Consider the following 12393-nt stretch of genomic DNA (forward strand, 5'->3'; position numbering starts at 1 on the left):
TCAGCAGGAGGCGGCAAATAGCACCACAGCAAAGCTGCTAAATAGCTCCTCCCCTCCCTCCCACCACAGTCATTCTCTTTGCCTACGTTAGTGATATGATGCGGTAAAGTGAGGTGTTAGAATAGATTCTTCAAGCAAGAGTTTATTATTTTTAAAGTAGTGCAAGATTGTGCTGCTTTGTCCTAGGGTGTAGCCGTAGTCAATATCAGTCTCTTCAGTAAAGCTTTGGTGGCTTTAGAGCAATGGGAACTTGTGGTACATAATTCTCACTGCGCCTCCCATAAATTGTATGCTGCCCTGTCTCTGAAAGTCTGAGAGGATATACTCAATCCTTTCTTTTCTACACAGGCCTATGTGAGGGAGAGGACCTCACAATCCGAGTGAACTGCCCTGCTGTCGGAAAGCAATTTAAGGTAAGTCCTGACTTTAATATATTCTGGGGAATGATTTCTCTAAGACTAAGTGGGCACTTAGAGATTCCTGGAAAGGCTTATATTAGGCTAGTTTTCCTATGAAGTCAGAAGAGCAACCTTCTTTCTATCTTTAGGGGAAAATACTGAAGCAGGGATGAAGGGGCGTGTCCAGACTTAAATAGACTAGAAGGAACAACAAGTTCAAATAATTAAAGGCACAGTGAGAGATGGATGAACACCAATAAGCAAATCCGTGACACATGGCTACTCAACTTGTTACCTTGGATTTTCAATCTTGCATACTTAATTCCTCTATTTAAAGGGACAGTCAACACTAGAATTTTTGTTGTTTAAAAAGATAGATAATCCCTTTATTACCCATTCCCCAGTTTTGCAAAACCAACACTGTTATATTAATACACTTTTTACTTCTGTGACTAACTTGTATCTAAGCATCTTCTGACCGCCCCTAATCACATGACTTTTAGTTATTTTGCATATAGTTGCATTTTAGCCAATTAGTGCAGTGTCTGCCACTAGCCACGGGCTAGATCACAATGCTATCTATATGGCCTACATGAGCTTGCTCTCCCCTGCTGTGAAAAGTAAATAAAATAGAGGCGGCCTTCAAGGGCTTAGAAATTATCATATGTGCCTCCCTAGGTTTGCTTTCAACTAGAATACCAAGAGAACAAAGCAAAATTGTTGATAAAAGTAAATTGGAAAGTTGTTTAAAATTACATGCCCTATTTGAAAAATTAAAGTTTTCTCCAACATAGGTGTGTCCGGTCCACGGCGTCATCCTTACTTGTGGGATATTCTCTTCCCCAACAGGAAATGGCAAAGAGCCCAGCAAAGCTGGTCACATGATCCCTCCTAGGCTCCGCCTACCCCAGTCATTCTCTTTGCCGTTGTACAGGCAACATCTCCACGGAGATGGCTTAGAGTTTTTTAGTGTTTAACTGTAGTTTTTCATTATTCAATCAAGAGTTTGTTATTTTCAAATAGTGCTGGTACGTACTATTTACTCAGAAACAGAAAAGAGATGAAGAATTCTGTTTGTATGAGGAAAATGATTTTAGCAACCGTAACTAAAATCCATGGCTGTTCCACACAGGACTGTTGAGAGCAATTAACTTCAGTTGGGGGAACAGTTTGCAGTCTCTTGCTGCTTGAGGTATGACACATTCTAACAAGACGATGTAATGCTGGAAGCTGTCATTTTCCCTATGGGATCCGGTAAGCCATGTTTATTACGATTGTAAATAAGGGCTTCACAAGGGCTTATTTAAACTGTAGACTTTTTTTGGGCTAAATCGATTGATATTAACACTTATTTAGCCTTGAGGAATCATTTATTCTGGGTATTTTGATTTAATAATATCGGCAGGCACTGTTTTAGACACCTTATTCTTTAGGGGCTTTCCCAAAGCATAGGCAGAGTCTCATTTTCGCGCCGGTGTTGCGCACTTGTTTTTGAGAGGCATGGCATGCAGTCGCATGTGAGAGGAGCTCTGATACTTATAAAAGACTTCTGAAGGCGTCATTTGGTATCGTATTCCCCTTTGGGTTTGGTTGGGTCTCAGCAAAGCAGATACCAGGGACTGTAAAGGGGTTTAAAGCTTAAAACGGCTCCGGTTCCGTTATTTTAAGGGTTAAAGCTTCCAAAATTGGTGTGCAATATTTTCAAGGCTTTAAGACGCTGTGGTGAAAATTTGGTGAATTTTGAACAATTCCTTCATGTTTTTTCGCAATTGCAGTAATAAAGTGTGTTCAGTTTAAAATTTAAAGTGACAGTAACGGTTTTATTTTAAAACGTTTTTTGTACTTTCTGATCAAGTTTATGCCTGTTTAACATGTCTGAACTACCAGATAGACTGTGTTCTGAATGTGGGGAAGCCAGAATTCCTATTCATTTAAATAAATGTGATTTATGTGATAATGACAATGATGCCCAAGATGATTCCTCAAGTGAGGGGAGTAAGCATGGTACTGCATCATTCCCTCCTTCGTCTACACGAGTCTTGCCCACTCAGGAGGCCCCTAGTACATCTAGCGCGCCAATTCTCCTTACTATGCAACAATTAACGGCTGTAATGGATAATTCTGTCAAAAACATTTTAGCCAAAATGAACCCTTGTCAGCGTAAGCGTGGCTGCTCTGTTTTAGTTACTGAAGAGCATGACGACGCTGATATTAATATCTCTGAAGGGCCCCTAACCCAATCTGAGGGGGCCAGGGAGGTTTTGTCTGAGGGAGAAATTACTGATTTAGGGAACATTTCTCAGCAGGCTGAATCTGATGTGATTACATTTAAATTTAAATTGGAACATCTCCGCATTTTGCTTAAGGAGGTATTATCCACTCTGGATGATTGTGAAAATTTAGTCATCCCAGAGAAACTATGTAAAATGGACAAGTTCCTAGAGGTGCCGGGGCTCCCAGAAGCTTTTCCTATACCCAAGCGGGTGGCGGACATTGTTAATAAAGAATGGGAAAGGCCCGGTATTCCTTTCGTCCCTCCCCCCATATTTAAAAAATTGTTTCCTATGGTCGACCCCAGAAAGGACTTATGGCAGTCAGTCCCCAAGGTCGAGGGAGCGGTTTCTACTTTAAACAAACGCACCACTATTCCCATAGAGGATAGTTGTGCTTTCAAAGATCCTATGGATAAAAAATTAGAAGGTTTGCTTAAAAAGATGTTTGTTCAGCAGGGTTACCTTCTACAACCCATTTCATGCATTGTCCCTGTCACTACAGCCGCATATTTCTGGTTTGATGAACTGCTTAAGGTGCTCGATAGTGACTCTCCTCCTTATGAGGAGATTATGGACAGAATCAATGCTCTCAAATTGGCTAATTCTTTCACTCTAGACGCCTCTTTGCAATTGGCTAAGTTAGCGGCTAAGAACTCTGGGTTTGCTATTGTGGCGCGCAGAGCGCTTTGGTTGAAATCTTGGTCGGCTGATGCGTCTTCCAAGAACAAGCTACTAAACATTCCTTTCAAGGGGAAAACGCTGTTTGGTCCTGACTTGAAAGAGATTATCTCTGATATCACTGGGGGTAAGGGCCACGCCCTTCCTCAGGATCGGCCCTTCAAGGCAAAAAATAGACCTAATTTTCGTCCCTTTCGTAAAAACGGACCAGCCCAAGGTGTTACGTCCTCTAAGCAAGAGGGTAATACTTCTCAGGCCAAGCCAGCTTGGAGACCAATGCAAGGCTGGAACAAGGGAAAGCAGGCCAAGAAACCTGCCACTGTTACCAAGACAGCATGAAATATTGGCCCCCGATCCGGGACCGGATCTGGTGGGGGGCAGACTCTCTCTCTTCGCTCAGGCTTGGGCAAGAGATGTTCTGGATCCCTGGGCGCTAGAAATAGTCTCCCAGGGTTATCTTCTGGAATTCAAGGGACTTCCCCCAAGGGGGAGGTTCCACAAGTCGCAGTTGTCTTCAGACCACATAAAAAGACAGGCGTTCTTACATTGTGTAGAAGACCTGTTAAAAATGGGAGTGATTCATCCTGTTCCATTAAGAGAACAAGGGATGGGGTTCTACTCCAATCTGTTTATAGTTCCCAAAAAAGAGGGAACGTTCAGACCAATCCTAGATCTCAAGATCTTAAACAAATTTCTCAAGGTCCCATCGTTCAAGATGGAAACCATTCGAACTATCCTTCCTTCCATCCAGGAAGGTCAATTTATGACCACGGTGGATTTAAAGGATGCGTATCTACATATTCCTATCCACAAGGAACATCATCGGTTCCTAAGGTTTGCATTCCTGGACAAACATTACCAGTTCGTGGCGCTTCCTTTCGGATTAGCCACTGCTCCAAGGATTTTCACAAAGGTACTAGGGTCCCTTCTAGCGGTGCTAAGACCAAGGGGCATTGCAGTAGTACCTTACCTGGACGACATTCTGATTCAAGCGTCGTCCCTTCCTCAAGCAAAGGCTCACACGGACATTGTCCTGGCCTTTCTCAGATCTCACGGCTGGAAAGTGAACGTGGAAAAGAGTTCTCTATCCCCGTCAACAAGGGTTCCCTTCTTGGGAACAATTATAGACTCCTTAGAAATGAGGATCTTTCTAACAGAGGCCAGAAAAACAAAGCTTATGGACTCTTGTCGGATACTTCATTCCGTTCCTCTTCCTTCCATAGCTCAGTGCATGGAAGTGATCGGGTTGATGGTGGCGGCGATGGACATAGTTCCTTTTGCGCGCATTCATCTAAGACCATTACAACTGTGCATGCTCAGTCAGTGGAATGGGGACTATACAGACTTGTCTCCGAAGATACAAGTAAATCAGAGGACCAGAGACTCACTCCGTTGGTGGCTGTCCCTGGACAATCTGTCTCAAGGGATGATGTTCCACAGACCAGAGTGGGTCATTGTCACGACCGACGCCAGTCTGATAGGCTGGGGCGCGGTCTGGGGATCCCTGAAAGCTCAGGGTCTTTGGTCTCGGGAAGAATCTCTTCTACCGATAAATATTCTGGAACTGAGAGCGATATTCAATGCGCTCCAGGCCTGGCCCCAGCTTGCGAGGACCAGGTTCATACGGTTTCAATCAGACAACATGACGACTGTTGCGTACATCAACCATCAGGGGGGAACAAGGAGTTCCCTAGCGATGGAAGAAGTAACCAAAATTATTCTTTGGGCGGAGTCTCACTCCTGCCACCTGTCTGCTATCCACATCCCAGGAGTGGAAAATTGGGAAGCGGATTTTCTGAGTCGTCAGACATTACATCCGGGGGAGTGGGAACTCCATCCGGAAATCTTTGCCCAAGTCACTCACCTGTGGGGCATTCCAGACATGGATCTGATGGCCTCTCGTCAGAACTTCAAAGTTCCTTGCTACGGGGCCAGATCCAGGGATCCCAAGGCGGCTCTAGTGGATGCACTAGTAGCACCTTGGACCTTCAAACTAGCTTATGTGTTCCCGCCATTTCCTCTCATCCCCAGGCTGATAGCCAGGATCAAGCAGGAGAGGGCGTCGGTGATCTTGATAGCTCCTGCGTGGCCACGCAGGACTTGGTATGCAGATCTGGTGAATATGTCATCGGCTCCACCTTGGAAGCTACCTTTGAGACGAGACCTTCTTGTTCAGGGTCCGTTCGAACATCCGAATCTGGTTTCACTCCAGCTGACTGCTTGGAGATTGAACGCTTGATTTTATCGAAGCGAGGATTCTCAGATTCTGTGATCGATACTCTTGTTCAGGCCAGAAAGCCTGTGACTAGAAAGATTTACCACAAAATTTGGAAAAAATATATCTGTTGGTGTGAATCTAAAGGATTCCCTTGGGACAAGGTTAAGATTCCTAGGATTCTATCCTTCCTTCAAGAAGGATTGGAAAAAGGATTATCTGCAAGTTCCCTGAAGGGACAGATTTCTGCCTTGTCGGTATTACTTCACAAAAAGCTGGCAGCTGTGCCAGATGTTCAAGCCTTTGTTCAGGCTCTGGTTAGAATCAAGCCTGTTTACAAACCTTTGACTCCTCCTTGGAGTCTCAATTTAGTTCTTTCAGTTCTTCAGGGGGTTCCGTTTGAACCCTTACATTCCGTTGATATTAAGTTATTATCTTGGAAAGTTTTGTTTTTAGTTGCGATTTCTTCTGCTAGAAGAGTCTCAGAATTATCTGCTCTGCAGTGTTCTCCTCCTTATCTGGTGTTCCATGCAGATAAGGTGGTTTTACGTACTAAACCTGGTTTTCTTCCAAAAGTTGTTTCTAACAAAAACATTAACCAGGAGATTATCGTACCTTCTCTGTGTCCAAAACCAGTTTCAAAGAAGGAACGTTTGTTGCACAATTTGGATGTTGTTCGCGCTCTAAAATTCTATTTAGAGGCTACAAAGGATTTTAGACAAACATCTTCCTTGTTTGTTGTTTATTCAGGTAAAAGGAGAGGTCAAAAAGCAACTTCTACCTCTCTCTCTTTTTGGATTAAAAGCATCATCAGATTGGCTTACGAGACTGCCGGACGGCAGCCTCCCGAAAGAATCACAGCTCATTCCACTAGGGCTGTGGCTTCCACATGGGCCTTCAAGAACGAGGCTTCTGTTGATCAGATATGTAGGGCAGCGACTTGGTCTTCACTGCACACTTTTACCAAATTTTACAAGTTTGATACTTTTGCTTCTTCTGAGGCTATTTTTGGGAGAAAGGTTTTGCAAGCCGTGGTGCCTTCCATTTAGGTGACCTGATTTGCTCCCTCCCTTCATCCGTGTCCTAAAGCTTTGGTATTGGTTCCCACAAGTAAGGATGACGCCGTGGACCGGACACACCTATGTTGGAGAAAACAGAATTTATGTTTACCTGATAAATTTCTTTCTCCAACGGTGTGTCCGGTCCACGGCCCGCCCTGGTTTTTTTAATCAGGTCTGATATTTTATTTTCTTTAACTACAGTCACCACGGTACCATATGGTTTCTCCTATGCAAATATTCCTCCTTAACGTCGGTCGAATGACTGGGGTAGGCGGAGCCTAGGAGGGATCATGTGACCAGCTTTGCTGGGCTCTTTGCCATTTCCTGTTGGGGAAGAGAATATCCCACAAGTAAGGATGACGCCGTGGACCGGACACACCGTTGGAGAAAGAAATTTATCAGGTAAACATAAATTCTGTTTTTTTTGGACTTGACTGTCCCTTTAATTTTTCTTCTTAGTCTTGGCTCGAGCTAAGCTGGAAGAGGCATTGGGGATTCACCAGCGTGGCCATAGGATTGGTATGCAGTCCTGGTGGACGTGTCACTTCCTCCACCTGGGAATTCCGTGGGGGAAGGACCTTCTACTTCAAGGACCCTTCCTTTATCCAAGAACATTTTCTCTGTAGCGGACTACTGGAAGATGGAAGTTTTATTTCATCCAAGCGTAGATTAGGAATTGATCAGTAAGACCACGAATCAGGCTTGTAAGCCTGTATCTAGGAAGAATTTACTCATATGACATGATGTACATATTTTTAATTGTGTAGATCCAGGGATTGTTCCTGGAGTGGAGTCAGGATTCCTAGAATATTGTCTTTTCTCCAAGAGGGTTGGAGAAAAGACTATCGACAAGCACCCTAAGGGGTTGAATTTCTGCTTTATTGATTTTATTACTCAAGCGTCTGGCAGATGTCCTAGATGTACATTTCTTTGTCAGGCCCTGGTCAGGATCAGGCCTGTGTTCAAGCCAGTTACTCCTCCATGGAGTCTTACTTTGGTTTTAAGAATTCTTCAAGGGGCTCAGTTTGAGCCTATTAATTCCTTGGATATTAAGTTGTTTCCTTGGAAACCTTTATTTCTTGATTCTGCGGTACGAGTCTCATTACCTTACCTTATTTTTCTTTTTGTTAAGGTAGTTACGGTAGTTTTTTCGTACTAAAAACTACCTAATTTAGGATTTCTTCCTAAGGTAGTTTCTGATCAGAGCATTAATCAGGAGATTGTTATTCTTTACTTGTGTCCCAATCCTACTCAGAAGGATCGGTTTCTGCACAATTCGGATGTTTTTTAAAGTTTTACCTGCAGGCGACTACGGATTTTCGTCAGTCTTCTGCATTGTTTGTAGTTTTCTCAGGAAAATGTAAAGGACAGATAGCTACGGCTACTTCTCTTTCTTTTTGGCCGAAGAGTATGATACTTTTTGCGTATGAGACTTCTGGACAGCAGCCTCCAGAGAGAGTTACAACTTATTCCATGAGGGCTGTTGCTTCCTCATGGCCATTCGAAAATGTAGCTTCTGTGGAACAGTTTTGCTGCAACTTGGTCCTATCTTCACTCTTTCAAAATGCTACAAATTTGACACTTTTGCCTCGGTTGAGGCCGCTTATGGGAAAAAGGTTCTTCAAGCAGTGGTGCCTTCCATTTAGGTTCCCAGTCTTGTCCCTACCGTATCATCTGTGTACTCTAGCTTGGGTATTGAATCCCATTAGTAATTAAAATGATCCGTGGACTGATCGTGTCCTAAAAAAGAAAAGAAAATTTATGCTTACTTGATAAATTTATTTCTTTTTTGACACGATGAGTCCACAGCCCGCCCTGTTCTTGTATGACAGGTTGTTGATTATTTTAAGCTTCAGACACCTCTGCACCTTGGTTTTTCCTTTCTTTCCTTAACTTCGGTCGAATGACTGGAGTGGCAGGGAGGGAAGGAGCTATTTAGCAGCTTTGCTGTGGTGCTCTTTGCCGCCCCCTGCTGACCAGGAGGTGAATATCCGATCAGTAATTAAGATGATCCGTGGACTCATTGTGTCAAAAAAGAAATACATTTATCAGGTAAGCATAAATTTTCTTTTATATATATATATATATATATATATATATATATATATATACGTGTGTATTCATGTGTATGTGTTTATATGTCTATATGTGTTGGTCAAATAGCGCCGATAGACTTGTTTGCCGCAGGGTTTCTACAAACCTTCACTTTGTAAAATTAGCAATATCTGTGAAGTGCAATAAAGCATGTAAAGTTGAAAAACCAACCTTTTTACAAGAATACCATTAGGTCTAAACCTATGTTAAGACTGTTGGCTCTGAACCCCAAAATCCACTATTGAATATGTTGGTATTTTCTCATAGTTCTACAATGGGATTCTCTACTTTATACTTGGTGGTTGCTCAGATTATGGATGAAGTCACTTCCTACTAAAGATTTCACAGGTGGCTCTGTGGCGCAATGGATAGCGCATTGGACTTCTAGAGAGAGTGCAGTGATTCAAAGGTTGTGGGTTCGAGTCCCACCAGAGTCGTCAATCTTTTTATGTTTTCTTGTGGATCCTCCTTACAAATCAATTATATCATGATTATAAGGCCAGGATCAGATCTTGGGGACTCCCTCAGCTTCTAGGCACACAACTCAGGCCAATCCTTGCCTTTGTCAAAAGGGGACTCTCCAGGAAGCCATATATGCTAGAACTTTCATGCCATCCTAAATGCATTAAAGCCCAGCTCTGTTAGGATATCTATATACTGTATATATAAATAGACTTGCTCACCACAGGGTTGCCACAAACCTTCAATTTGTAAAAAGAGCAATATCTGCAAAGTGCATTAAAGCGTGTAAAGTTGAAAAACCAGCCTTTTCACATGAATACCATTAGGTCTAAACCTACGTCACTGTTTGGCTCTAAAATACACTATTGAATAGGTTGGTATTTTCTCATAGTTCTAAAACAGGATTCTCTTCCTTGGTGGATGGTGGCTCATATTATGGATATATGTACTTCCTATCATGTATTCATATTCTTCAGGTGGCTCTGTGGCGCAATGGATAGCGCATTGGACTTCTAGAAAGTTTGCAGTGATTCAAAGGTTGTGGGTTCGAGTCCCACCAGAGTCGTCAATATTTTTGTTTTCTTGTGGATCCTCCTTACAAATCAATTATATCATGATTATAAGGCCAGGATCAGATCATGGGGACTCCCTCAGCTGCTAGGCACACAACTCAGGCCAATCCTTGCCTTTGTCGAAAGGGGACGCTCCAGGAAGCCATATATGCTAGAACTTTCATGCCATTCTAACTGCATTAAAGCCCAGCTCTGTTAGGACAACATATAATGTCGTGATGGGGATTACAGTATTCCTTATTGAGCGAAAGTGTATATTTAAAATAAATAAATAAAAAGAGGGGGGAAAAAGAAACTTTTCAAGTTTGGAACTTACGTCCATGGATATTATTCATGCAGACTCTGTGGTGCAATAGAGAGTGCACTGAATTACTAGAAATAATATAATGATTTAAAGGTTGTGGGTTTGAGTCCCACCAGAATCATTTAATTATTCTATGTTTTTACGTGATCCTCCTTACAAAACAATTATACCATTGAAGTCTTAATAAACATTTTATATTATTGTCTCATATAGTATTATTATTTCTTTTAAAAATAGTCAGAAAAGTCAAAATGAAACATTCAGTAATCAGATAAAGTGTACTTAAACTTTTTTTTTTAGAAAAAAATGAAGCAGAAACTTTTCCAGTGTTATCAAATGTGTGTGTGTGTGTGTATGTATGTATGTATGTATATATATATATATATATATATATATATATATATATATATATATACATATACATACACATATGTATGTATGTGTGTGTATATATATATCTTTCTTTTTTATGACACGATGAGTCCACGGATTATCTTAATTACTAATGGGATATTCAACTCCTGGTCAGCAGGAGGCGGCAAATAGCACCACAGCAAAGCTGCTAAATAGCTCCTCCCCTCCCTCCCACCACAGTCATTCTCTTTGCCTACGTTAGTGATATGATGCGGTAAAGTGAGGTGTTAGAATAGATTCTTCAAGCAAGAGTTTATTATTTTTAAAGTAGTGCAAGATTGTGCTGCTTTGTCCTAGGGTGTAGCCGTAGTCAATATCAGTCTCTTCAGTAAAGCTTTGGTGGCTTTAGAGCAATGGGAACTTGTGGGACATAATTCTCACTGCGCCTCCCATAAATTGTATGCTGCCCTGTCTCTGAAAGTCTGAGAGGATATACTCAATCCTTTCTTTTCTACACAGGCCTATGTGAGGGAGAGGACCTCACAATCCGAGTGAACTGCCCTGCTGTCGGAAAGCAATTTAAGGTAAGTCCTGACTTTAATATATTCTGGGGAATGATTTCTCTAAGACTAAGTGGGCACTTAGAGATTCCTGGAAAGGCTTATATTAGGCTAGTTTTCCTATGAAGTCAGAAGAGCAACCTTCTTTCTATCTTTAGGGGAAAATACTGAAGCAGGGATGAAGGGGCGTGTCCAGACTTAAATAGACTAGAAGGAACAACAAGTTCAAATAATTAAAGGCACAGTGAGAGATGGATGAACACCAATAAGCAAATCCGTGACACATGGCTACTCAACTTGTTACCTTGGATTTTCAATCTTGCATACTTAATTCCTCTATTTAAAGGGACAGTCAACACTAGAATTTTTGTTGTTTAAAAAGATAGATAATCCCTTTATTACCCATTCCCCAGTTTTGCAAAACCAACACTGTTATATTAATACACTTTTTACTTCTGTGACTAACTTGTATCTAAGCATCTTCTGACCGCCCCTAATCACATGACTTTTAGTTATTTTGCATATAGTTGCATTTTAGCCAATTAGTGCAGTGTCTGCCACTAGCCACGGGCTAGATCACAATGCTATCTATATGGCCTACATGAGCTTGCTCTCCCCTGCTGTGAAAAGTAAATAAAATAGAGGCGGCCTTCAAGGGCTTAGAAATTATCATATGTGCCTCCCTAGGTTTGCTTTCAACTAGAATACCAAGAGAACAAAGCAAAATTGTTGATAAAAGTAAATTGGAAAGTTGTTTAAAATTACATGCCCTATTTGAAAAATTAAAGTTTTTTTTGGACTTGACTGTCCCTTTAATTTTTCTTCTTAGTCTTGGCTCGAGCTAAGCTGGAAGAGGCATTGGGGATTCACCAGCGTGGCCATAGGATTGGTATGCAGTCCTGGTGGACGTGTCACTTCCTCCACCTGGGAATTCCGTGGGGGAAGGACCTTCTACTTCAAGGACCCTTCCTTTATCCAAGAACATTTTCTCTGTAGCGGACTACTGGAAGATGGAAGTTTTATTTCATCCAAGCGTAGATTAGGAATTGATCAGTAAGACCACGAATCAGGCTTGTAAGCCTGTATCTAGGAAGAATTTACTCATATGACATGATGTACATATTTTTAATTGTGTAGATCCAGGGATTGTTCCTGGAGTGGAGTCAGGATTCCTAGAATATTGTCTTTTCTCCAAGAGGGTTGGAGAAAAGACTATCGACAAGCACCCTAAGGGGTTGAATTTCTGCTTTATTGATTTTATTACTCAAGCGTCTGGCAGATGTCCTAGATGTACATTTCTTTGTCAGGCCCTGGTCAGGATCAGGCCTGTGTTCAAGCCAGTTACTCCTCCATGGAGTCTTACTTTGGTTTTAAGAATTCTTCAAGGGGCTCAGTTTGAGCCTATTAATTCCTTGGATATTA

The 12393-nt window shown here is 41.9% G+C and overlaps 2 non-coding genes across 2 annotated transcripts; both read left to right on the forward strand.

Annotated features, from left to right (window-relative positions):
• The first annotated feature begins 9069 nt into the window (after positions 1–9069).
• On the forward strand, positions 9070–9156 carry TRNAR-UCU (transfer RNA arginine (anticodon UCU)). Its single transcript is given in 2 exon segments — positions 9070–9106; positions 9121–9156. It is a non-coding gene; the product is annotated as a tRNA-Arg (tRNA).
• Positions 9157–9659: 503 nt separating this feature from the next.
• TRNAR-UCU (transfer RNA arginine (anticodon UCU)) lies at positions 9660–9746 on the forward strand. The gene is given in 2 exon segments: positions 9660–9696; positions 9711–9746. It is a non-coding gene; the product is annotated as a tRNA-Arg (tRNA).
• The last annotated feature ends 2647 nt before the right edge of the window (positions 9747–12393 follow it).

Source organism: Bombina bombina, chromosome 7 (assembly GCF_027579735.1).
Source record: "Bombina bombina isolate aBomBom1 chromosome 7, aBomBom1.pri, whole genome shotgun sequence".
Taxonomy (NCBI): Eukaryota; Metazoa; Chordata; class Amphibia; order Anura; family Bombinatoridae; genus Bombina; species Bombina bombina.